At 43.0% G+C, this 26,851-nt stretch overlaps 1 protein-coding gene across 4 annotated transcripts in view; it reads right to left on the bottom strand.

Annotated features, from left to right (window-relative positions):
- The window catches only part of LOC126108513 (coiled-coil domain-containing protein CG32809-like), a 626,816-nt gene that overhangs the window by 398,347 nt on the left and 201,618 nt on the right, over positions 1–26,851 (bottom strand). The window lies entirely within an intron of this gene.

Genomic DNA, 26,851 nt, shown 5'->3' with positions numbered 1-26,851 from the left:
GGTCGCAGGTTCGAATCCTGCCTCCGGCATGGGTGTGTGTGATGCCCTTAGGTTGGTTAAGTGTAAGTAGTTCTAACAAGGGAGCCTCCCCATCGCACCCCCCTCAGATTTAGTTATAAGTTGGTACAGTGGATAGCCCTTGAAAAACTGAACACAGATCAATCGAGAAAACAGGGAGAAGTTGTGTGGAACTATGAAAAAAATTAGTAAAATATACAAACTATGCGAAGACAGGTAACATCAAGGACAATGGGACTCAAGGAGCGCCGTGGTCCCGTGGTTAGCGTGAGCGGTTGCGAAACGAGAGGTCCTAGGTTCAAGTCTTCCCTCAAGTGAAAAGTTTAATTTTTTATTTTCAGTTTATGTGACAAACTCTTATGTTTTCATCTCTTTTTTGGGAGTAATTATCACATCCACAAGAAGACCTAACCATTCCACTCCCGAACAGCACGCGGGAAAAACGAACATCTAAACCTTTGTGTTCGAACTCTGATTTCTCTTATTTTATTTTGATGATCATTCCTACCTATGTAGGTTGGGCTCAACAAAATAATTTCGCATTCGAAAGAGAAAGTTGGTGACTGAAACTTCGTAAATAGATCTCGCCGTGACGAAAAACGTCTTTGCTTTAATGACTTCCATCCCAACTCGCGTATCATATCTGCCACACTCTCTCCCCTATTACATGATAATACAAAACGAGCTGCCCTTTTTTGCACCCTTTAGATGTCCTCCGTCAATCCCACCTGGTAAGGATCCCACACCGCGCAGCAATATTCTAACAGAGGACGAGCGAGTGTAGTGTAAGCTGTCTCTTTAGCAGACTTGTTGCATCTTCTAAGTGTCCTGCCAATGAAACGCAACCTTTGGCTCGCCTTCCCCACAATATTATCTATGTGGTCTTTCCAACTGAAGTTGTTCGTAATTTTAACACCCAGGTACTTAGTTGAACTGACAGCCTTGAGAAGTAATCGAATTCCAACGGATTTCTTTTGGAACTCATGTGGATCACCTCACACTTTTCGTTATTTAGCGTCAACTGCCACCTGCCACACCGTACAGCAATCTTTTCTAAATCGCTTTGCAACTGATACTGGTCTTCGGATGACCTTACTAGAAGGTAAATTTCAGCATCATCTGCGAACAACCTGAGAGAACTGCTCAGATTGTCACCCAGGTCATTTATATAGATCAGGAACAGCAGAGGTCCCAGGACGCTTCCCTGGGGAACACCTGATATCACTTGTTTTAATCGATGATTTGCCGTCTATTACTATGAACTGCGACCTTCCTGACAGGAAATCACGAATCCAGTCGCACAACTGAGACGACACCCCATAGGCCCGCAGCTCGATTAGAAGTCGGTTGTGAGGAACGGTGTCAAAAGCTTTCCGGAAATCTAGAAATACGGAATCAACTTGAGATCCCCTGTCGATAGCGGCCATTACTTCGTGCGAATAAAGAGCTAGCTGCGTTGCAGAAGAACGATGTTTTCTGAAACCATGCTGATTACGTATCAATAGATCGTTCCCTTCGAGGTGATTCATAATGTTTGAATACAGTATATGCTCCAAAACCCTACTACAAACCGACGTCAGTGATATAGGTCTGTAGTTCGATGTAGTTAGTCGTGCGCTAATCGTGCACTGTGACAACGCCATTAATAGCCGCACGAAGTGCGTCCCCATTTCCGTCATGGGCCGCTGCAGTATTTGCAGACACGGGCGGTGGAGCAGACTGGGGACGAATACAGCTGGTGACGACAGCGAGGCACATCAAACGATGTTGTAATGGCGTCCTGATGACGGCCGCATATATATGTACGTATACACACATACAGACAGCTGTAGCCGCATCGGAGGTTAATGCGTCGCGATGGACCGCAGAGGCCAGAGATGCGAAAGCTAGGACTAGAAACGATTTGCGGTTTCGCAGCGGCCGCTGTGGAACCGATCAAACGGACCAGCGAAAACTGCGGACCAGCCGTATTTATCGCAACTACTCGTATTAGGACAACACAGGGTGAGCATAAAGTCTTCCCTCGATTGGAATTTTCTTTTTTTTCCTAACGAACTACAGGGTGTTACAAAAAGGTACGGCCAAACTTTCAGGAAACATTCCTCACACACAAAGAAAGAAAATATGATATGTGGACATTTGTCCGGAAACGCTTACTTTCCATGTTAGAGCTCATTTTATTACTTCTCTTCCATTTTATTACTTCTCTTCAAATAACATTAATCATGGAATGGAAACACACAGCAACAGAACGTACCAGCGTGACTTCAAACACTTTGTTACAGGAAATGTTCAAAATGTCCTCCGTTAGCGAGGATACGTGCATCCACCCTCCGTCGCACGGAATCCCTCATGCGCTGATGCAGCCCTGGAGAATGGCGTATTGTATCACAGCCGTCCACAATACGAGCACGAAGAGTCTCTACATTTGGTACCGGGGTTGCGTAGACGACAGCTTTCAAATGCCCCCATAAATGAAAGCAAAGAGGGTTGAGGTCAGGAGAGCGTGGAGGCCACGGAATTGGTCCGCCTCTACCAATCCGTCGGTCACCGAATCTGTTGTTGAGAAGCGTACGAACACTTCGACTGAAATGTGTAGGAGATCCATCGTGCATCAACCACATGTTGTGACGTACTTGTAAAGGCACATGTTCTAGCAGCACAGGTAGAGTATCCCGTATGAAATCACGATAACGTGCTCCATTGAGCGTAGGTGGAAGAACATGAGGCCCTATCGAGACAATGCCTGCCAAAACATTCACAGAAAATCTGTGTTGATGACGTGATTGCAGAATTGCGTGCGGATTCTCGTCAGTCCACACATGTTGAATGTGAAAATTTACAATTTGATCACGTTGGAATGAAGCCTCATCCGTAAAGAGAACATTTGCACTGAAATGAGGATTGACACATTGTCGGATGAACCATTCGCAGAAGTGTGCCCGTGGAGGCCAATCAGCTGCCGATAGTGCCTGCACACGCTGTACACGGTACGGAAACAACTGGTTCTCCCGTAGCACTCTCCATACAGTGACGTGGTCAACGTTACCTTGTACAGCAGCAACTTCTCTGACGCTGCCATTAGGGTTATCGTCAACTGCACAAAGAATTGCCTCGTCCATTGCAGGTGTCCTCGTCGTTCTAGGTCTTCCTCAGTCGCGAGTCATAGGCTGGAATGTTCCGTGCTCCCTAAGACGCCGATCAATTGCTTCGAACGTCTTCCTGTCGGGACACCTTCGTTCTGGAAATCTGTCTCGATACAAACGTACCGCGCCACGGCTATTGCCCCGTGCTAATCCGTACATGAAATGGGCATCTGCCAACTCCGCATTTGTAAACATTGCACTGACTGCAAAACCACGTTCGTGATGAACACTAACCTGTTGATGCTATGTACTGATGTGCTTGATGCTAGTACTGTAGAGCAATGAGTCGCATGTCAACACAAGCACCGAAGTCAACATTACCTTCGTTCAATTGGGCCAACTGGCGGTGAATCGAGGAAGTACAGTACATACTGACGAGACTAAAATGAGCTCTAACATGGAAATTAAGCGTTTCCGGACACATGTCACATAACATCTTTTCTTTATCTGTGTGTGAGGAATGTTTCCTGAGAGTTTGGCCGTACCTTTCTGTAACACCCTGTATACTACATACAGGTATGTGGTTTGTTGTAAGTGGTAGCTTAACTCATGAATTTTTTATGGGCATGCTTCTACATGCTCTTTGAAAGCATCTGATTTCCTCCCTTTCTCTCTCTCTCTCTCTCGTTACAGCTAACGTACTGCTCTCACAATGGTGTCTGTGCAGGACAAAGCGCAATGTGTTCTGTGGTGTCACGAAACACGTTAACCTATTACAGTACAGCGACACTTCCCAAGTGTCAAAAGTCTAGATCCGAAAGATGTGGAGAGTATCGAACGACGGTATGAAAAGTGTGAAGGGACTGGCAGTGTTGGTGAGAAGGCAAGAAAGGGTAGTGAGTGACGAAGTATGCGTGTAGCATTTTTCGTCGAAGAATGCATATTTCGACGCATCGTGTTTCCTGAGAAATAGGCATACGTCAGAGCACTGTGGCTGAAAGTTACCGTAATAAATAAAAAAAAAGATAAAGAAGATTAGTTGAATGTGCAGCTGTTTGCTTTACTTCTGGATTGTCTCTTTCTGAATGTACACTCTCTTTATGAATGTAAACTTTGGCCGAGCAAAAAATTCCATTCATAGAAAAAAAATATGTGGATAAGTTAACCTCACATTTACAGCTAAGAAATAAATCTGTTTGCGAGAAAGAGGAGCACATCTGAATGCGAGAATGAAAGTGACATATGCACTGCCCTATCTGAATCAGTGCTGCTGATGCTGAGGGAATTAGATTAGGAAATGAGACACTTAAGTAGTAAAGGAGTTTTGCTATTTGGGGAGCAAAATAACTGATGATGGTCGAAGTAGAGAGGATATAAAATGTAGACTGGCAATGGCAAGGTAAGCGTTTCTGAAGAAGAGAAATTTGTTAACATCGAGTATAGATTTAAGTGTCAGGAAGTCGTTTCTGAAAGTATTTGTATGGAGTGTAGCCATGTACGGAAGTGAAACGTGGACGATAAATAGTTTAGAGAAGAAGAGAATAGAAGCTTTCGAAATGTGGTGCTACAGAAGAATGCTGAAGATTAGATGGGTAGATCACATAACTAATGAGGAGGTATTGAATAGGATTGGGGAGAAGAGAAATTAGTGGCACAACTTGACTAGAAGAAGGGATCGGTTGGTAGGACATGTTCTGGGGCATCAAGGGATCACCAATTTAGTACTGGAGGGCAGCGTGGAGGGTAAAAATCGTAGAAGGAGACCAAGAGATGAATACACCAAGCAGATTCAGAAGGATGTAGGTTGCAGTAGGAACTGGGAGATGAAGAAGCTTGCACAGGATAGAGTAGCATGGAGAGCTGCATTAAACCAGTCTCAGGACTGAAGACCACAACAACAACATCTGGACCAAAACTCTCTGTTAAAATAAATAAATAAATAATCCGAACTTTAACTAGACTCAGCACAGTTAATTGACCCGGTGAAACTGAAAAAATTCATAACTGCCGTAATTGGCTTACCTGAGTCGCAGTGGAAAACCTCGTGCAACTGCTGTTGTGGTAAAAGGAGAAAAGGCGTTTCTCAATTTCTGGGCTGCTTACTAAGTACAGAGAATCACGATAGATCTCCTAAATACATGCAATGCAAACTTGGTTCTCGGGAAATCTACCTCTCATAAAAAGAATCATCACCAGGTAATGGTGGATAATTACCATTCATCAATGGTGAAATTTTGTAACTGGGATAGTCTCAAGAATTTTTTTACATGAATTAGCAAGTAATAAAAAAATATTTCATTACAAATTGCAATTATGAAAGATCGACACTGGAGAAATACAAAAATGTAATTCAACATGAAAATGTATTCTAGTAGAAAAGTTCTCATACTACTCATTAAATTCTTTTTGTGTTTTCCATTAATAACGATTGCATCAAAACTTTATAAAAATACCAAGAAATTACTGATTTGGATGTCAGTGTTGAACCAAGAAGACCTAACCTGATGCTGCGGCAATAAAGTAAAATATATTGATTCGTTACTTTAAATACGAATCTTCCCCGAATAGTATCCCGAAGGAAGTGTTATAGGCTCTCTATTGTTCCTGGTCTATACCAACGACATAGGAGACAATCTGAGCAGGAGTCTTAGATTTCTTGCAGATGATGCTGTCATTTACCATCTTGTACAGTCATCAGATGACCAAAACGAATTGCAAAATGATTTGGATAAGATATCTGTATGGCGAGAAAAGTGGCAATTGACCCTGAACGAAGAAAAGTGTGAAGTTATTCACATGAGTACTAAAAGAAATCCGTTAAATTTCGAGTACGCGATAAGTCAAACAAATCTGAAGGCTGTAAATTCAACTAAATACTTAGGGATTACAATTACAAATAACCTAAATTGGAACGATCGCATAGATAATATTTCAGGTAGAGCCAACCAAAGACTGCGATGGCAGAACACTTAGAAGGTGCAACAGGTCTACTAAAGAGACTGCTTACACCACGCTTGTCCGCCCTATTCTGGAGTATTGCTGTGCGGTGTGGGATCCGCATCAGGTGGGACTGACGGATGACATCGAAAAAGTACAAAGAAGGGCAGCTCGTTTTGTACTATCGCGAAATAGGGGAGACAGTGCCACAGACATGATACGTGAATTGGAGTGGCAATCATTAAAACAAAGGCGTTTTTCGTTGGGACGGGATCTTCTCATGAGATTTCAATCACCAGTTTTCTCCTCCGATTGCGAAAACATTCTGTTGGCACCCACCTACATAGGGAGAAATGATCATCACGCTAAAGTAAGAGAAATCAGGGCTCGCACAGAAAAATTTAAGTGCTCGTTTTTCCCGTGCGCCGTTCGAGAGTGGAACGGTAGAGAGACAGCATGAAGAGGGTTCATTGAACCCACTACCAGGCACTTTATTGTGAATAGCAGGATAATCACGCAGATGCAGACGTAGATGAAAATCACCTATAAAATTAACTACACACGCACAGACCTTCCATGGTGAAGATTTTACACCAACAGCTGCACCTCCAGACATACAAAATGTCACTCCTGGAAACTTTGCAGCTGGATGAAAGAGCCAGACTTGCCGAGTTTGCAAGGAACATCGTGGAAGGAATCGATGCAGACAGTGACTACCTAAATAGAGTTTGTTTTTCCAACGAATCGATTTTTCACATCCAAGCAAAGTAATCAGGATGGATTGGATTGTTTGGGGGAAGAGACCAAACAGCGAGGTCATCGGTCTCATCGAATTGGGGAAGGACGGGGAAGGAAGTCGGCCGTGCCCTTTCGAAGGAACCATCCCGGCATTTGCCTGGAGTGATTTAGGGAAATCACGGAAAACCTAAATCAGGATGGCCAGACGCAAGATTGAACCATTGTCCTCCCGAATGCGAATCCAATGTGCTGACCACTGCGCCGCCGCGCCCGGTAAAGTAATCAGGTATAACGTCTGTTTGTGGGGGTCGACAATCGACTTGTAGTGGTATGACAGATAAGAGATAGCACGAAAGTGAACGTGTGGCGTGGCTTAATGCACCATACAACTGTTGGACCGTTCTTTATCATTGATCCTACCATTTTGACAACAGTTAACCTAGACGTGTTGGAACTTCAGGAGCATTTCTCCCACACTAGCAACTTATTATCTGGTGTCCCTCCTCCCCCCCTATTTTCATTGCACACTTTCATCCCTGAACGTTCTCGCTCCCAATTGGGATCTGCAATGTACACGGATCTTGCATTTTGGCGATTTCGCGCCTTTCTGCAGCTTCTACTATACTTCGAATAAAATAACTTGATAGTTGACTCTTCACACGTGTGGTTAGTTTCCTCCAATCAGAGAGCTCAAGGTTACACCGGAATCGTTCGCGGTTGCCAAACTGCGACAGCAATTACCCCTAGGACGCCTAAGGGGGGTGGGGGTGGTGGGGGGTTCGTTGAACCCACAATTTTTTTATGTCCCCTGCTTTTGCCCAAGTAACTTTCATACTACATATTCCCTATGAGTTATTGTTTGTTGGCTATTTTATGAAACGTTAGTGTCAATATATTTTATAGAAAATTCCTGCTTTGAAAGAAAAAATAAATAAACTTATTATGGGTCCAACAAACCCCCCCCCCCTTTTAGGCTTCCATGCTATAGAAAATTTCCCTTAATAGGATTCGTATTTCTCATCTCCACAACAATGCAAGTTAGTTTCTTGTTGGTTGGATTCTTGATATTCACAACAATCGGTGTACTTTCAGAGGAAGTGATTGTTGATGTCAGTCAGCTGTTGTTTATCTTGTAAACTTGCAGTGAGTTAGTGCAGTTCCCAACACGTAGGCCTCCAGTAACTTTGGTGTCCTACGCAGCAAAAACGAAACCAAGTCAAAACTTACTGATGTTGTCAACAGTGCACCAAGATAAAGGCACTGTTGGAGGAGAGAAGAATAAATCTGAGATAAATGCATATTTTAACTCCACTAAAGGTGGAACTGACACCATTGATCAAATGGCGCGTATGTACACCTGCAAGGGGGGAACAAAGAGATGGCCTCTATCTGTATTTTTCTCTCTCATCGACATTTGTGTTATCAATCCAGCAACATCCAAGATGGAATGAAAAGAAACACAACAAACGGAAACTTGATCTTCTGCAAACTGGGATGGAACTAGTAAAAATGCAGGTAGAAGAAAGAAGTGCCAATGCAAGAGGGTTATCTAACCAAATTGTTCAATCAATGGAGACTATTCTACAAAGGAAAATCAAAGAAGTGACAACAGAAGCACGTCAGCCTCCTGCAGGGAAAGGTCGGTGCCATATTTGTGTAAGAGAAGCTAAAACAAAGAAGCAGGAGTACAACAATCTAAGTAAACCAAAACAGTATTGTGGGCAGTGTCATAAACATGTGTATAACACACATTCAGAAAAAATTGTGAAGTGTGTCTCTTGCCTTGAAGCTGAGGACTCAGAGTAGTCCATTGTATATGAACACATCTGTATTTTGTATTGCAATATGCCAATTTTTTATTCACTCAATCCAATACTTATAACAATTAAGAACATTTATAAACCGATGCCTCAGTTAAAATACATAAACCATTTTGAAAGTTGTAATTTTTCGTCAGTAAACTTATTTAACACCTGTGGGCTCGCCGAACCCCCTCCCCCGCCCTCCCTTAGGCATCCAAGTTAGAAAAAAAAAGGTTTGGGCGTCCTAGGGTTAAGTCACTTCAGATTCCTTGTCGGACTCCCTTTCTAAATGTGTTTTCCATTCGCACCTGGATCTGGCCCTTCCCTTCCATATTTTATCACACATAACAACCACACAAAAAATAACACACACACACACACACACACACACACACACACACACACACACAATGGTGTTAATGAAATACGAAAGTTTCATACGCAGCAGTAACTAAACACTACTGGATACTTCCACAAAAGACCCGAATGAGCGTCACATATATAGTAATCATAATGACATAGATTGAACTACGTTAGATAGGCTCCGCATGACACTGCGTGAAGCCGAATTTTTTAAGGCTGCAAATCATCGTTCTGACTGGGTGTACAGAGGCATAAATATAATAGTATTTTACGGAGTCCTGTGGCGTACGGCGGGGGTTAACACATTAACCCCACGTGTAGATGGTCGTAGGCTCAAACATAGCGTAATTATTTCTTTTTATTTCTAAATCTAACCAAAAGAGTTTGATCATTAATTTTATTTAGTTAATTCATTTAAACACAATTATTTATTTCTAATCTTCGTGGCGACATTTTTATCATCTTACTGCCGTTCTTATTTGCTCTTATTTTTCTTCCTGTCATTCTTTTTTGAGTCTGGAATCTGCCCGTGTCGCGTATAATCCGTAATCTAGGCATCCCGTGTAGCCAGTGTAAGGAGAGTTTCAGATAACCGATGATAAAGCGTAATTACAGTTTGCTTTTAGAGCTCAAACTGAATTTTTTATGCCGGCCGGTGTGGCCGAGCGGTTCTAGGCGCTTAAGAACGGAACCGCGCGACCGCTACGGTCGCAGGTTCGAGTCCTCCCTCGGCATGGATGTGTGTGTTGTCCTTAGGTTAGTTAGGTTTAAGCAGTTCTACGTTTTAGGGGACTGATGACCAGAGATGTTAAGTCAAATAGTGCTCAGAGCCATTTGAACCTGTGGTTCCTCTGGCGTCAACGAGACGCACGAATAGGCGGCTTGTGCACTTGGGCCTTAAGGGAGAGGATATTCACGAAATTGACCGAAAATGTCAGTTTTCAATTTAAATTTTATTTATTAGAAGAACTCAGGGACAAAAAGGTCCCGAAAGTTTCAACGATGAAATCGTATCTGGAAACATACTCCAGGCTGTGGCTAAGCCATGCCTCCGCAATATCCTTTCTTTCAGGAGTGCTAGTTCTGCAAGGTTCGCAGGAGAGCTTCTGTAAAGTTTGGAAGGTAGGAGACGAGGTACTGGCAGAAGTAAAGCTGTGAGGACGGGGAGTGAGTTGTGCTTGGGTAGCTCAGTTGGTAGAGCACTTGCCCGCGAAAGGCAAAGGTCCCGAGTTCGGGTCACGGTCCGGTACAGTTTTATCTGCCAGGAAGTTTCGTATCTAAGGTACCTGAGTAGAAGTAACTATGCAACACGACCTCCCTGCCACGGCCACATTTGAAGCAACATTTCAAATACACTACTGGCCATTAAAATTGCTACACCAAGAAGAAATGCAGATGATAAACAGGTTTTCATTGGACAAATATACTATACTACAACTGCCATGTGATTACATTTTCACAGAATTTGGGTGCATAGATCCTGAGAAATCAGTACCCAGAACAACCAACTCTGGCCGTAATAACGGCCACGATACGCCTGCGCATTGAGTCAAACAGAGCTTGGATGGTGTGCACAGGTACAGCTGTGGGAGATCTGGAGAATCTGCTGGCCAAGGCAGCAGTCGAACACTTTCTGTATCCAGGAAGGCCCGTACAGGACCTGCAACATGTGGTCGTGGACCTGCAACATGTAGTCGTGCATTATCCTGCTGAAATGTAGGGTTTCGCAGGGATCGAATGAAGGGTAGAGCCACGGGTCGTAACACATCTGAAATGTAACGTCCACTGTTCAAAGTGCCGTACATGCGAACAAGAGGTGACAAAGACGTGTAACCAATGGCACCCCATAAAATCACGCCGGGTGATACACCAGTATGGCGATGACGAATACACGCTTCCAATGTGTGTTCTCCGCGATGTCGCCAAACATGGATGCGACCATCGTGATGCTGTAAACGGAACCTGGATTCATCCGAAAAAGATGTCGTTCTGCCATTCGTGCACCCAGGTTCGTCGTCGAGTACACCATCGCAGGCGCTCTGTGATGCAGCGTCCACGGTAACCGCAGCCAAGGTCTCCGAGCTGATAGTCCGTGCTGCTGAAAACGTCGTGCAGATGGTTGTTGTTTTGCAAACGTCCCTAGGTGTTGATTCAGGGATCGAGACGTGGCTGCACGATCCGTTACAGCCATGTGAATAAGATGCCTGTCATCTCGACTGCTAGTGATACGAGGCCGTTGGGATCCAGCACGGCGTTCCGTATTACCGTCCTGAACCCACCGATTCCATCTTCTGCTAAGAGTCATCGGATCTCGACCAACGCGAGCAGCAATGTCGTGATACGATAAACCGCAAATGAGATAGGCTGCAATCCGACCTTTATAAAAGTCGGAAACGTGATGGTACGCATTCCTCCTCCTTACACGAGGCACCACAACAACGTTTCACCAGGCAACGCCGGTCAGCTGCTGTTTGTGTATGAGAAATCGGTTGGAAACGTTCCTCATGTCAGCACGTTGTAGGTGTCGCCACCGGCTCCAACCTTGTGTGAATGCTCTGGAAAGCTAATCATTTGCACATCACAGCATCTTCTTCCTGTCGGTTAAATTTCGCGTCTGTAGCACGTCATCTTTGTCGTGTAGCAATTTTAATGACCAGTAGTGTGCTTGCTCTGTGAACAACGGTCTCGTGGATTACTTTCAAGCAAACTTGCATGGGATACGTCCACAAGTCTGAGATACAAGTATATACTCTTTCGTTTCATAGATCATCTGTGGGTGTACATTAAGAACAAAACCCAGAACTAAAACCAGTTTCTCAAATCACTCATATGGAAACGACGACCTAAAACCACATTGTCATCCCCGATAGTTATCAGACATGCAACTTATGATGCAACGATTGTATTTGATGAGCGGAACTTAGCGAGGACAAAGATATTAGAGAGAAGGTGCTCTAAGATGGGAAATTTCACTGAAGACATGTTGAGATAAATAGGCTTACAGCGCTTAAAATTGCCCTTGGAGAAGATGTAGAAAATGCGTAGCATAACTTGAGTGGGGTGCACTGATATACACTCAGTACTGCAGTACCCTCTCTGATGAGGAGGGAACAATGGGATTGTTAGGGTCGATTTTTTGAGGAGAATAGGAGACAAACAGAGGTCTTCAATGTGGGTGAAGAAGTGAGAAACAGAGATGGGTTCATAGTTGATAGCAAGTGGTTTGGGAAGCAAGACAAAGTGCAAGGTGTGCAAGACAGAATTTTGTTGAGACAGATATCTGGGCGACACTTGCATCGGGGAAGATAGATCAGATCAAGGCTTTATACACTCCTGGAAATGGAAAAAAGAACACATTGACACCGGTGTGTCAGACCCACCATACTTGCTCCGGACACTGCGAGAGGGCTGTACAAGCAATGATCACACGCACGGCACAGCGGACACACCAGGAACCGCGGTGTTGGCCGTCGAATGGCGCTAGCTGCGCACCATTTGTGCACCGCCGCCGTCAGTGTCAGCCAGTTTTCCGTGGCATACGGAGCTCCATCGCAGTCTTTAACACTGGTAGCATGCCGCGACAGCGTGGACGTGAACCGTATGCGCAGTTGACGGACTTTGAGCGAGGGCGTATAGTGGGCATGCGGGAGGCCGGGTGGACGTACCGCCGAATTGCTCAACACGTGGGGCGTGAGGTCTCCACAGTACATCGATGTTGTCGCCAGTGGTCGGCAGAAGGTGCACGTGCCCGTCGACCTGGGACCGGACCGCAGCGACGCACGGATGCACGCCAAGACCGTAGGATCCTACACAGTGCCGTAGAGGACCGCACCGCCACTTCCCAGCAAATTAGGGACACTGTTGCTCCTGGGGTATCGGCGAGGACCATTCGCAACCGTCTCCATGAAGCTGGGCTACGGTCCCGCACACCGTTAGGCCGTCTTCCGCTCACGCCCCAACATCGTGCAGCCCGCCTCCAGTGGTGTCGCGACAGGCGTGAATGGAGGGACGAATGGAGACGTGTCGTCTTCAGCGATGAGAGTCGCTTCTGCCTTGGTGCCAATGATGGTCGTATGCGTGTTTGGCGCCGTGCAGGTGAGCGCCACAATCAGGACTGCATACGACCGAGGCACACAGGGCCAACACCCGGCATCATGGTGTGGGGAGCGATCTCCTACACTGGCCGTACACCACTGGTGATCGTCGAGGGGACAATGAATAGTGCACGGTACATCCAAACCGTCATCGAAACCATCGTTCTACCATTTCTAGACCGGCAAGGGAACTTGCTGTTCCAACAGGACAATGCACGTCCGCATGTATCCCGTGCCACCCAACGTGCTCTAGAAGGTGTAAGTCAACTACCCTGGCCAGCAAGATCTCCGGATCTGTCCCCCATTGAGCATGTTTGGGACTGGATGAAGCGTCGTCTCACGCGGTCTGCACGTCAAGCACGAACGCTGGTCCAACTGAGGCGCCAGGTGGAAATGGCATGGCAAGCCGTTCCACAGGACTACATCCAGCATCTCTACGATCGTCTCCATGGGAGAATAGCAGCCTGCATTGCTGCGAAAGGTGGATATACACTGTACTAGTGCCGACATTGTGCATGCTCTGTTGCCTGTGTCTATGTGCCTGTGGTTCTGTCAGTGTGATCATGTGATGTATCTGACCCCAGGAATGTGTCAATAAAGTTTCCCCTTCCTGGGACAATGAATTCACGGTGTTCTTATTTCAATTTCCAGGAGTGTACATCTAGGGCTTGATGGAGGGCTGGAATCACACTGTTTGGTCAATTACTAGTTTTAGTCTATTTTGAGCTTTCTTTTGAAGAGTTTGCACGTGGTGTTACCATATAAGTTTACGATCAAAGGTTAGTAATTTTTTTTTCTTTATTGTGATTTTGCACCTCATAGAAGGTGGGCTGGCAGCGGAAAATTTTACTCCGCTTTTCAGCCATAAGCAGTACAATAAAAGAGAAAAGGAAGACAGAAAAGTAACAGACTGGTGGTTAAAAAACAGTAGAGACAATAATAATTTTAAAAAAAACGTGAAGCCGTTCACACTCGAAGAACGAACAAGAAAACAGTCGGCACTGGGCACAAACACTGACGAGTTAGACGACACAGGCGAACGAAGGAGCGTGGGCGGCGAAAAACACTGATTCACAAACACGACGGCACAGACACTAAACCGAGGGCGATGATCTCCGGCGCGCGAATGTTCAGTCGTGTGAAGTTAGCACCCTTTTTTTCAGAAATGTATATTTTTTTCAGAGTTCTTGAAAGATATGAAATAGTTCTAGAGTTCTTTGTACAAAATTTCAATAGTTCTGCAGAATTTAGCGAAGAAAACAACAAAACTCGAAAGAATTTTCGTATCGAAAACATTCTTTGTCAATTTCCGCAAAATGTAAATAAGTACGACAGTTCTGAGCACAGTTCTGAATAAAGCTCCAAGAGTTCTATCGAAAATCCCAGTAACATTTTTTTGTGCAGCTAATAGTTTACGAGATAATTGCAATTTAAGGAGAAAATCTTTTCACTTACTGTGAAGTTGGCACCCTTTTTTTCAGAAATGTATATTTTTTTCAGAGTTCTTGATAGATATGAAATAGTTCTAGAGTTCTTTGTACAAAATTTCAATAGTTCTGCAGAATTTAGCGAAGAAAACAACAATACTCGAAAAAATTTTCGCTTCGAAATCATTTTTTGTCAATTTCCGCAAAATGTAAATAAGTACGACAGTTCTGAGCACAGTTCTGAATAGAGCTCCAAGAGTTCTATCGAAAATCCCAGTAACATTTTTTTGTGCAGCTAATAGTTTACGAGATAATTGCAATTTAAGGAGAAAATCTTTTCACTTACTGTGAAGTTAGCACCCTTTTTTTCAGAAATTTGTATTTTTTTCAGAGTTCTTGACAGATATGCCATAGTTCTAGAGTTCTTTGTACAAAATTTCAATAGTTCTGTAGAATTTAGCGAAGAAAACAACAATATTCGAAAACATTTTCGTATCGAAAACATTCATTGTCAATTTTCGCAAAAATTAAACTCGTACAACAGTTCTGAGGACGGTTCTGAACAGAACCCCAAGAGCTCTATCGAAAATGCCAATAACATTTTTCTATGGCTATAACAGTTTATGAGATAAATTGATTTAATGTGGGACACACTTTCTCTACAGAAAATATAAATATATTCGTACAACAGTTCTGATGACAGTTCTGGACACCACGTGAAGAGTTCTATCGAAAATCCTGGTAGTATTTTTTTGTGCAGGTAATAGTTTAAGAGGAAATTGCAACATAATTAAGAACTCTATAAGAGCTCCCACTGTGAAGCTGGCACCCTTTTTTACAGAAATATATATTTTTTTCAGAGTTCTTGATAGATAATCCATAGTTCTAGAGTTCTTTGTACAAAATTTCAATAGTTCTGCAGAATTTAGCGAAGAAAACAACAGTACTCCTAAAAATTGTGGTATCGAAACGATTTTTGGTCGATTTTTGCAAAAAGTAAATTCGTACAACAGTTCTGAGGACAGTTCTCAACAGAGCCCCAATAGTTCTATCGAAAATACAAATAACATTTTTTTGTGCAGCTAATAGTTTGCGAGATAATTGCAATTTAAGGAGAAAGTCTTTTCACTTACTGTGAAGTTGGCACCCTTTTTTTCAGAAATGTACATTTTTTTCAGAGTTCTTGATAGAAATGCCATAGTTCTAGAGTTCTTTGTACAAAATTTGAATAGTCCTGCAGAATTTTGCGAAGAAAACAACAAAATTCGAATAAATTTTCGTATCGAAAACATTCTTTGTCAATTTTCGAAAAAAATAAATTCGTACAACAGTTCTGAACAGAACACCAAGAGCTCTATCGAAAATCCTAATAACATCTCTTTGTGGCGGTGATAGTTTATACGGTAACTGTTTTGATGGAAGACCTACTGTATCCACAGAAAAAAATTAAATCTTGCAACAGTTTTGATGAACAGTTCTGGATAACACCCCAAGACATCTATCGATAATCATAATAACATTTTTTGTGGTTATAATAGTTTGTAAGATAATTGATTAATTGTGGGGCTCACTTACTCTAAAAAAAATTATGTCTATTCGTATGTTTTGATGACAGCTCTGGATAGCAATGTGAGAGTTCTATCGAAAATACTGGTAACATATTCTGTGCAAGTGTATTGTTTACGTAGTAACTGCATTTAATAAGGAATGCTTATGAGCATTTCCCGTGAAGTTGGCACCCCTTTTACGAGAAATATACATTTTTTAATAGTTCTTTATATGTATGCAATAGTTCTAGATTTCCCTGCTCAAAACACGAAAAGTTCTGCAGAATTTCGGGTAGAAAACAATAACTGGGCAAAATTTTGGTATAGTAAAAAATTATTTGTCAGTTTGGAAAAAATAAATTTGTATAACAGTTCTATTGGCATTTCTCGATAGCACCAGAAGAGTTGTATTGAAACTGATAAAAACAATTTTGTGGCGATAATAGTTTACACGATAATTGTTTTAATCTCATACTTTCTCTATGAAAACAAAATTCGTAGAATAGTTCTGATGACAGTTCTAAATAGCACCTACAGAGTTCTACCAAAAACTATAACAACATTTTTCGTGACGATGACATTATATGAGATAATTAATGTGAGACTCACTTTTGTCATGTAAAAGTAATAAATTCGTAAAAAAGGTCTGATGGCATTTCTTAATAGGAACCTAAGAGTTCTACCGAAAACTGTAATAACATTTTTTGTGGGGATAACAATTAATGAGATAATATCATTTACGAGAGATCCACTTGGTCTACATTATAATAAATTGGCACAACCCTTTCTGGATAGCACCGAAAGAGTTCTTTTAAAAATCCTAATAACATTTTTATGGTGCCAATAGATTATGAAATAGATTGTGTGTTCACTCTGCAGTGGGTGTGCGCCAATGTAAAACTTACTGGCAGATAAAAACTGTGTACTGGGCCGGGTCTCTAACCCCAGGCTGTGACGAAGGAACATCGTCACAATATCCTTTCTACCAGGAGTGCTACTTCTGCAATTTTCGTAGGACAGCTTCTGCAAAATTGGGAAAGCAGGAGATGAGGTACTGCTAGAAGTACAGCTATGAGGACGGATCGTAAATTCTCACCTTTATTTTGGAATTATGTGAGACATAAACAATGTTACTTTGTGCAGTGCGGTACACAAGAAGCTCTTTTATCCGGACTATGTGGGACCGGAAGTAATCCGGATAACCGAAAATCCGGATATATATTCTACTAAATACAAAAAGTCTAAATGTTCAGCACTGTACAAATGCCGGTACACCTTCTTAAGACTGATTGTAGTAACTGTAGGTGGAAGCGTGGGATGTGCACGCTTAGATGATTCAAAGAGAGAAGGCTCGTCAGTGCAAATCAGATGGCTGAGAGGGCAGATACATTCACACACGCCACTAACCAGGTGGTGTCACACCTGTCGAGAAGCGCACCAGAGGTACAATGAGCTCTGGTGGAGTGCGGTTGGCGTGGTTACTATGCAACTTACTTGATGGACACCAATACACCGCTATATTAATGTACAATACTTGAGAAACAATGTCATTCAAACACTCTGAGCTCCTTTATCACTCAGTACTAGACTAAATTAGCGGCCTAGTGATAAGCAGATACAAAGATACAAAAGATACAAATCTTTAGTTTCAGTTTTCTGTAATCAACGTGTTTGCATACCGAGATACTGTTACCGGTATCTCATCCACTATTAAAGCTACATAAACAAAGCTATGGATGAATAATAATATAGTGCTTGCATACACACTGAATCACATTATTCAACAATGGATTAAGTATTTTAAGCTGCAGTATCTCATATTATGTTCTTAAATCATTAGGAGAAAAAATTTACTCTTAAAATACATTTTTTTTTAAATAATCAAAACATGAAACGTAAATATTACTGGTTTGCTGTTTCAACAATGTAATAATTCAAAGAATAAAATTTGTTTTTTATCTTTTATTTGGAATAGCGTTAAGTACATTGAACCTAAAATAACATTTACGTGTAATTCAGTATGTAAGAAAACATCAATATTCACTGCACAGTGTATTCCAGAGATTTACAATTTTTTTCACCTGGAGCTCACAATATACCAATTCTTTGATAAAAGTTTCATTCCTGAATCTATTGACAGTCTTGCATTATTAAATTTCAAAGTACCAGTAAAAACTACAGGCTGTGATGTACAGGTCCGTCAACAACTCTTCTTCAGGATACACTAAACAATACACTATGTAATCAATACACTTGCACAGAATATGTTACCAGTATTTTCGATAGAACTCTTACATTGCTATCCAGAGCTGTCATCAGAGCATACGAATAGACATAATTTTTTTTAGAGTAAGTGAGCCCCACAATTAATCAATTATCTTACAAACTATTATAACCACAAAAAATGTTGTTATGATTATCGATAGATGTCTTGGGGTGTTATCCAGAACTGTTCATCAAAACTGTTGCAAGATTTAATTTTTTTCTGTGGATACAGTAGGTCTTCCATCAAAACAGTTACCGTATAAACTATCACCGCCACAAAGAGATGTTATTAGGATTTTCGATAGAGCTCTTGGTGTTCTGTTCAGAACTGTTGTACGAATTTATTTTTTTCGAAAATTGACAAAGAATGTTTTCGATACGAAAATTTATTCGAATTTTGTTGTTTTCTTCGCAAAATTCTGCAGGACTATTCAAATTTTGTACAAAGAACTCTAGAACTATGGTATTTCTATCAAGAACTCTGAAAAAAATGTACATTTCTGAAAAAAAGGGTGCCAAATTCACAGTAAGTGAAGAGGTTTCCTCCTTAAATTGCAATTATCTCGTAACCTATTAGCTGCACAAAAAACTGTTATTGGGATATTCGGTAGACCTATTGGGGTTCTGTTCAGAACTGTCCTCAGAACTGTTGTACGAATTTACTTATCGCGAAAATTAACAAATAATGTTTGCTATACGAAAATTTTTTCGAGTATTGTTGTTTTCTTCGCTAAACTCTGCAGAACTATTCAAATTTTGTACAAAGAACTCTAGAACTATGGAATTTCTATCAAGAACTCTGAAAAAAATGTACATTTCTGAAAAAAAGGGTGCCAACTTCACAGTAAGTGAAAAGACTTTCTCCTTAAATTGCAATTATCTCGCAAACTATTAGCTGCACAAAAAAATGTTATTTGTATTTTCGATAGAACTATTGGGGCTCTGTTGAGAACTGTCCTCAGAACTGTTGTACGAATTTACTTTTTGCAAAAATCGACCAAAAATCGTTTCGATACCACAATTTTTAGGAGTACTGTTGTTTTCTTCGCTAAATTCTGCAGAACTATTGAAATTTTGTACAAAGAACTCTAGAACTATGGATTATCTATCAAGAACTCTGAAAAAAATATATATTTCTGTAAAAAAGGGTGCCAGCTTCACAGTGGGAGCTCTTATAGAGTTCTTAATTATGTTGCAATTTCCTCTTAAACTATTACCTGCACAAAAAAATACTACCAGGATTTTCGATAGAACTCTTCACGTGGTGTCCAGAACTGTCATCAGAACTGTTGTACGAATATATTTATATTTTCTGTAGAGAAAGTGTGTCCCACATTAAATCAATTTATCTCATAAACTGTTATAGCCATAGAAAAATGTTATTGGCATTTTCGATAGAGCTTTTGGGATTCTGTTCAGAACCGTCCTCAGAACTGTTGTACGAGTTTAATTTTTGCGAAAATTGACAATGAATGTTTTCGATACGAAAATGTTTTCGAATATTGTTGTTTTCTTCGCTAAATTCTACAGAACTATTGAAATTTTGTACAAAGAACTCTAGAACTATGGCATATCTGTCAAGAACTCTGAAAAAAATATAAATTTCAGAAAAAAAGGGTGCCAACTTCACAGTAAGTGAAAGAATTTTCTCCTTAAATTGCAATTATCTCGTAAACTATTAGCTGCACAAAAAAATGTTACTGGGATTTTCGATAGAACTCTTGGAGCTCTATTCAGAACTGTGCTCAGTACTGTCATACTTATTTACATTTTGCGGAAATTGACAAAGAATGATTTGGGTACGAAAATTTTTTCGAGTATTGTTGTTTTCTTCGCTAAATTCTGCAGAACTATTGAAATTTTGTACAAAGAACTCTAGAACTATTTCATATCTATCAAGAACTCTGAAAAAAATATATATTTCTGAAAAAAAGGGTGCTAACTTCACACGACTCGAATGTTCACTATGCGTGTGCGAGTCCGGGGACCTGCCAAGAGAGGAGGAGGAGGAAGGGGAGTGGGAGAGCGAGAGGGGAGAGCAGAGATGCCACAGGCTGGGGAGATAGGGGGGAGGGAGGAAGGGGGAGAGGAAGCCCGGGGGAAGAGGGGTGGAGGGAGGGGACGGGGGAAAAGGAAAGGGAAGGGAAGGGAAGGGAAGGGAAGGGAAGAGAAGAGAAGAGAAGAGAAGGGAGGGAGGGTGCCGAAAGGAAAGGACACCGGAAGTGGGGGTGGGGCAGGGTCAAAGTTGATAGGAGGGGTAGATGGAGGGGAGGAGGACATCATCAGGGAGGGGGAGCTTGCGGAAGCCACCTTGGGAGAGGGTAAGGAGGGTGGAGAGATGGAGACCAGGTGGGACGTGGGAATACAGGCGCGGCAGCGGGCGGGGGTGGGAGAGGATCGGGGATACGAGCGGGTGAGGAGGATCAAGTTTACGGGAGGTGTACAGGATCCGTATCCTTTCAAGGAAAAGGAGGAGGTGGGGGAAGGGGATGAGATCATACAGGATCCGCGTGGGGGAGGGGAGACGGATGCGATAGGCGAGGCGGAGAACACGGCGTTCAAGGATTTGGAGGGATTTATCAAAGGTAGGGGGGGGGGGCAGAGATCCAGGCTGGATGGGCGTAACAAAGGAATTAGTAATGTTTAGAATCAGTCAATATTCCCAGCTTCTGCGTGCTCAACATACGAGAACGATCTCTATGTGCGAATTTGAACAATGCTTTGACACATCCGCATGTCATTAATCAGTGCAGGACAGAAGTGGCGGTAATTTGACTACGGTGTCGAGTGTGCTACGAGAGTGTACCGAACAATTATTTGCTGTGGAACGAGTAGGGTACACGAGCGCCGCAGGCAGAGCCGCCATCGGCGGCCGGGGGAAACACTACGGTCTCGCAATCAGCTCCCGCCCCTGACGGAGTAGGCCGCCCGCCGCACGCACAAATTAGGTTACCGCCAATCGCGGCACAGCAAACAAGGACCGACATACACACGCGCGCACACACACGAAACAGAAACGATGTAGGCAGCGTCCTGTGGTATGCGGTGCCGACGGTAAATTTGGGAGAACTGAGGGGCTGGCAAGCCTGACGCTGGAACAAACAATTGGATTTGGCGTTCGCGCCTGCGTTGACTTTGTCGCTTTATACGGTGCTCGAGTAGAGGGTGGAGGGGAGGTGGTTTGGTGAGCCCGTGGGGAAGATGTCGTGGGAGACGACGAAAGAGAAGAAATTCCCAACCAGCGACACATCGAAACAGCAAGACTAAAGTGGGAAACTTTGGAAATCCTTAATTGGGAGGTGGGGTGGGGGGGGGGAGGATAGGTATGATACGTGGCCTGTGTGTTCACCACCCGAGGAATTTTTTTTTTGTGGTTTTAGGGCGCACAACTACAATGGTCATTAGCGCCCACACTAAGTTAGGAATGCACTGCGAGGCACAAGGCTAAAACAGCAACTTAAAGGGACAACACTATAAAAGACATTAACAGGCACAGGATTAAATGAAAACAGCATAATCAAATGTCCTTAGACAGGTTTGTCAAGTGGATAAAACGAAGAACGCGAGCAGCTGCTCGTGGGTCATCCGCTAAAATGGCATCCAGAGTACATGGCAGGCCAAGGTCAATGCGCAGTGTATTAAAATTCGGACAGGACGTTAAAATGTGGCGTCCCATCAGCAACTGCCCACACGGGCGGAACGGCGCTGGCGCAGCCGTCAGCAGATGGCGGTGGCTGAACCGGCAACGTCCAATCCGTAACCGGGCCAAAACAACCTCCTCCCGTCGAGAGGGGCGTGAAGAGGTCGTCCGAGCCATGGGTAGAGGTTTCGAGGACCGAAGCTTGTTGTCCGTAAGTGTGGCCCAATCGGCATGCCACAGCGATAAAATGTGCTGACAAATGACCTTGCTAAAATCCCATGAAGGGACACAACAAGAAGCCGTCCGAGGCTGGAGGACCGCAGCCGTGGCCCCAGCATCTGCAGCTTCATTCCCAGGGATACCGACACAGCCAGGAACCCACATAAAGGTAACCGGAGAACCGTCATCCGGCAGCTGCTGAAGAGAGTGTTGGATCCTGTGCACAAAAGGGTGAACTGGATACGGATCGCTGAGGCTCTGGATGGCGCTCAGGGACTCGGAGCAGATGACATCAGCAGAATGTCGGTGGCGGCGGATATAAAGAACAGCCTGGTAGAGGGCAAATAGCTCAGCTGTGAAGACCGAACAATGGCCATGGAACCGGTATTTGTAACTGTGTGCCCCGACAATAAAAGAACACCCGACACCGTTATTGGCCTTAGAGCCATCTGTATAAATGAAGATCATATTAATGAACTTCGAAGTTCGACAAACGGGGAGCGGTATACTGAAGCTGGGGTAACCTCCTTTGGGAGCGAGCTGAGGTCAAGGTGAACGCGAACCTGAGCCTGGAGCCAAGGTGGCGTTTGGCTCTCGCCCAGGAATGTATGCATGCAGCCCTGAGAACAGGGCAGTGGTCGTCTTGGAAGACACCTGCGTCCACAGCATATTCGTCATTAAGATGTACACAAAATGACAACATCTGGTCACCTAGAAAGCTGAAATTAACACCCTAATTAAAGTTCACATTAATCATGAAACAGTGCACCGAAGCCATTGTACAATAAATTCCCCAAAAATATTTCAGAACGACCTCCAGCCTTGACTATAGGCGTCAGTGGAATGAAAATAATACAGATGGAAAAAAGTTGGTAAACTAGATTACGCAACCCATTACGGATATTTTAGAACTCATGTAAATACATACAATTCCAACCAGTCTCTTTTTTGAATAATTACTTATTATTCCATGAACCGGTTTTCAGCCTTTTGAGATTCATCTTCGGATGGTTCTCTGGAAGTTACAGCACTTTTTTTTGGTCATCAGTCTTTTTTGGTACGATGCGGCCCGCCACGAATTCCTCTCCCATGCCAAACTCTTCATCTCAGAGTAGCACTTGGCCACTACATCCTCAATCATTTGCTGGATATATTCGAATCTCTGTCTTTGTCTATAGTGTTTGCCCTCTACAGCTCCTTCTAGTACCTTGGAAGTCATTCCCTGATGTCTTAGCAGATCTCCTATCGTTCCGGCCCTTCTCCTCGTGAGTGCCACATATGCGTTTCCTTTTTGAATCTGCGCATAACCTTCTCATTCCTTACCTTATCAGTCCACATAATTTTAGCCACGCAGACTGAGGCATCTTGTCACGGTTCGCACTGCTCCTCCCGTCGGACGTTCGAGTCCTGCCTCGGGCATGGGTGTGTGTGCTGTCATTAACGCAAGTTACTTTAAGTTAGATTAAGTAGTGTGAAAGCTTTGGGACCCATGGCCTCAGCAGTTTGGTCCCATAAGATCTTACCACAAGTTTCCAAAATTTTCCACATAATTTTCAACATTCGTCTGTAGCACCACATCTCAAATGCTTCGATTCTCTTCTGTTCCAATTTTCCCACAGTCCATATTACACTACCATACAATTCTGTAATCCAGACGCACATTCTCAGAAATTTCTTCCTGTTGGATACCAGTAGACTTCTCTTGGTTATTTTGCTGCCTAGGCAGTAGAATTCCTTAACAACTTCATGGCTATCAATCCTGATGTTCTCATTTCTGGCACTTCTCATTACTTTCGTCTTTCTTCAATTTACTCTCAGTCCATATTCTGTACTCATTAGACTGTTCATTCCATTCAGCAGATCATGTAATTTTTCTCCACTTTCAATCAGGTTAGCAATGTTATCAGTGAATCATATCATTGATATCCTTTCACCTCGTATTTTAATTCCGTTACTGAACCTTTCCTTTATTTCCATCATTGGTTCTTCGATATACAAACTGATCAGTAGGGGCGAAAGACTACATCCCTATCTTACACCCTTTTGAATCCATGCACTTCAGTCTTGGTCATCTGCTCTTATTATTTCCTCTTGAGTCTTGTACGTATTCAATATTATATGTCTCTTCCTATAGCTTCCCCTTATTTTTCTTAGAATTTCGAACATCTTGTATCATTCTACATTGTCAAACGCTTTTTCCTGGTCGACAAATCACTATTTCTAGCATAGTGCAGGGTACTGGCTTGGAACAGTATGGGTGGCTTTTTTCTGTTAGTGGTCATCTGTCTGTTTCCATTTTGATAGCCAGTTGGTACATCACTTCACAGGGTACCCTTTGCCACGCACTGTACCATAGCTTGTGGAGTATCTATATAGATGCAGATGTGGAAATCACGAAAGAACGAAAGCTGGATTGTCGTAGAGGGCTCGGGACTGATGCCTTCCCAAATGCGAGTCCAGTGAGTTCCTTTGGGATGTTCTCTCGGGAACTTGTCGGGGTGAACCTGCATCCAGTGATGGCCACTATTCCTGATGGCTATGATTGACAAGGCGCCTCCCATCAGTTAGGACATTTTTATGACCATTCCTCTTACATTCACTTTCATAGCTGTCAGTGAGACAGAATTCCATGTAGACACATTTGTCACCGAGCGAGGTGGCGCAGTGGTCAGCACACTGGACTCACATTCGGGAGGACGGCGGTTCAAACCTGCGTCCGGTCATCCTGATTTAGGTTTTCCGTGATTTTGGTAAATTGCTTCAGGCAAGTGCGTGGGTGGTTTGTTTGAAAGGGCATGACCAACTTCCTTCCCCATCCTTCCCTTATCTGATGGGACCGATGATCTTGCTGTTTAGTCCTCTCCTCCAAATCAACCAACCACGTTGGTCAGTTAAAGTTGATACGTCAGTAAGGGGCAAAGTATGTTCTGGTGCATTTTGTTAGTGCAGGTTGCCTACATAAGGTGCATACCTGCAACTGATGTAGGCAACCCACACTAACAAAATGCACCAGAACATACTTCGTCCCCCTACTTACACCGACAAAGCAGGCAACTCCATTCACGGGCACATCCAGACACAATAGCTCCTTTCCGCCTTACTATCGCGCCTCCGACCTCATTGTGCTGATTCCATACAGCCGACTATCGCACAGACACAACTCCACTGCTGTGCCTGTGGGAGGTTACACAGCCACCTAGTGACCAGTCTTACACCGTCTGCAACTCTACAAATAGGCTAGTGAGCTCTGTCTCATCGCTTGCAAAGTTTTGAGGGACTTTCTCACGTCGATACTTGGAGCAACGTCTGCGCCCCCATCCCCTCTCCTTGGTTTGGTCAGATTTGATAATTTTTTAAAAATTAATAACTCTAATTTCAAGTTTGAAGATGTTTAACTCGTTCTTAAAGGATTGCTATCCAGGCCTTCAACTGTGAAACCGTTTTTAAATTATTACTATTGTGGCCTTCAGCTGATAAATAGTTTGAATCTGGTGTCATTAAGGCCCTCAGCCGTGGAACACTTCCTAATTTATTGTCACCTTTCATTTATTGTTGTCTCCACATAAAGTGTACATCATTGAAAAATAAACTAATCAACAGCAATTGATTACAGCCCTGTCCACAATCGTCACCCAATCCTGTCTTCCTTGGTACCAGGTATCAGTAACTGTTACATTTGGGCCTACGTCAACCCTAATGCAACACTCGTATCACGGCATGAGATGCGTCTGGCCAGGGCTGCTCAGAGACCGCATAATTGAACCACACTTCCTAACACAGAGACTAAACGAACAGTAGTTGATGCGGTTTCTGCGGACTGTACTGGAAGATGTACATGATGGTGTAACACTGAACCTATGCCTGAACATGTGGTTCATGCATATCGGTGCTCTAGCACATTTTCATTTACGAGTGTGACGCCTTCCAACTCTGACGTGTGGTCAACACTGGATAGGTAAAGGACGGGCTGTGCCATTGCCTCCAAGATCCCCATGTTTAAATCCAATGGATTTCTGCATGTGGGGTCATGTCAAAAGCCTGATCTACGCTACAGAGGTCAACTTCCTTGAGGAATTACGCTTGAGGATTGATGAAACCTTCGAGCATTTACAGAATTCCCCGGGACTGCTTGAGGAGATTCGCAACTTATTTCATAGACGAGTTCAATGTTTCATTCAGACGCATGACAACATTTCGAACACTTACTTCAATGTTCAGAGATGTCATGTGTTCCTAGACACTGATGAACCGCCGCGCCGAAAATGTATCTCAACAACGGTTGATCAATGGACCCATATTTATTGGAGCTATTTAGCTGCTTTGGGCTTTTATTTTAGATGTGTGAATTATTGACCATCACTTCTGTAAGACGCTGTATTTTGTTGACGCCAACTTACATATGGAGAAACGATCATCATACACTACTGGCCTTTAAAATGGCTACACCAAGAACAAATGCAGATGATAAAAGGCTATTCACTGGACAAATATATTACACTTGAACTGAAATGTGATTACATTTTCACGGAATTTGGGTGCATAGATCCTGAGAAATCAGTACCCAGAACAACCACCTGTGGCCATAATAACGGCCTTAATATGCCTGGGCATTGAGTCAAACAGAGCTCGGATGGGGTGTACAGGTACAGCTGACCATGCAGCTTCAACACGATACCACAGTTCATTAAGAGTAGTGACTGGCGTATTGTGACGAG

The sequence above is a fragment of the Schistocerca cancellata genome, chromosome 11 (assembly GCF_023864275.1).
Source record: "Schistocerca cancellata isolate TAMUIC-IGC-003103 chromosome 11, iqSchCanc2.1, whole genome shotgun sequence".
NCBI lineage: Eukaryota > Metazoa > Arthropoda > Insecta > Orthoptera > Acrididae > Schistocerca > Schistocerca cancellata.
The sequence above is the reverse complement of the archived record's forward strand: the minus strand, read 5'-3'. Positions and strand labels throughout refer to the sequence as shown.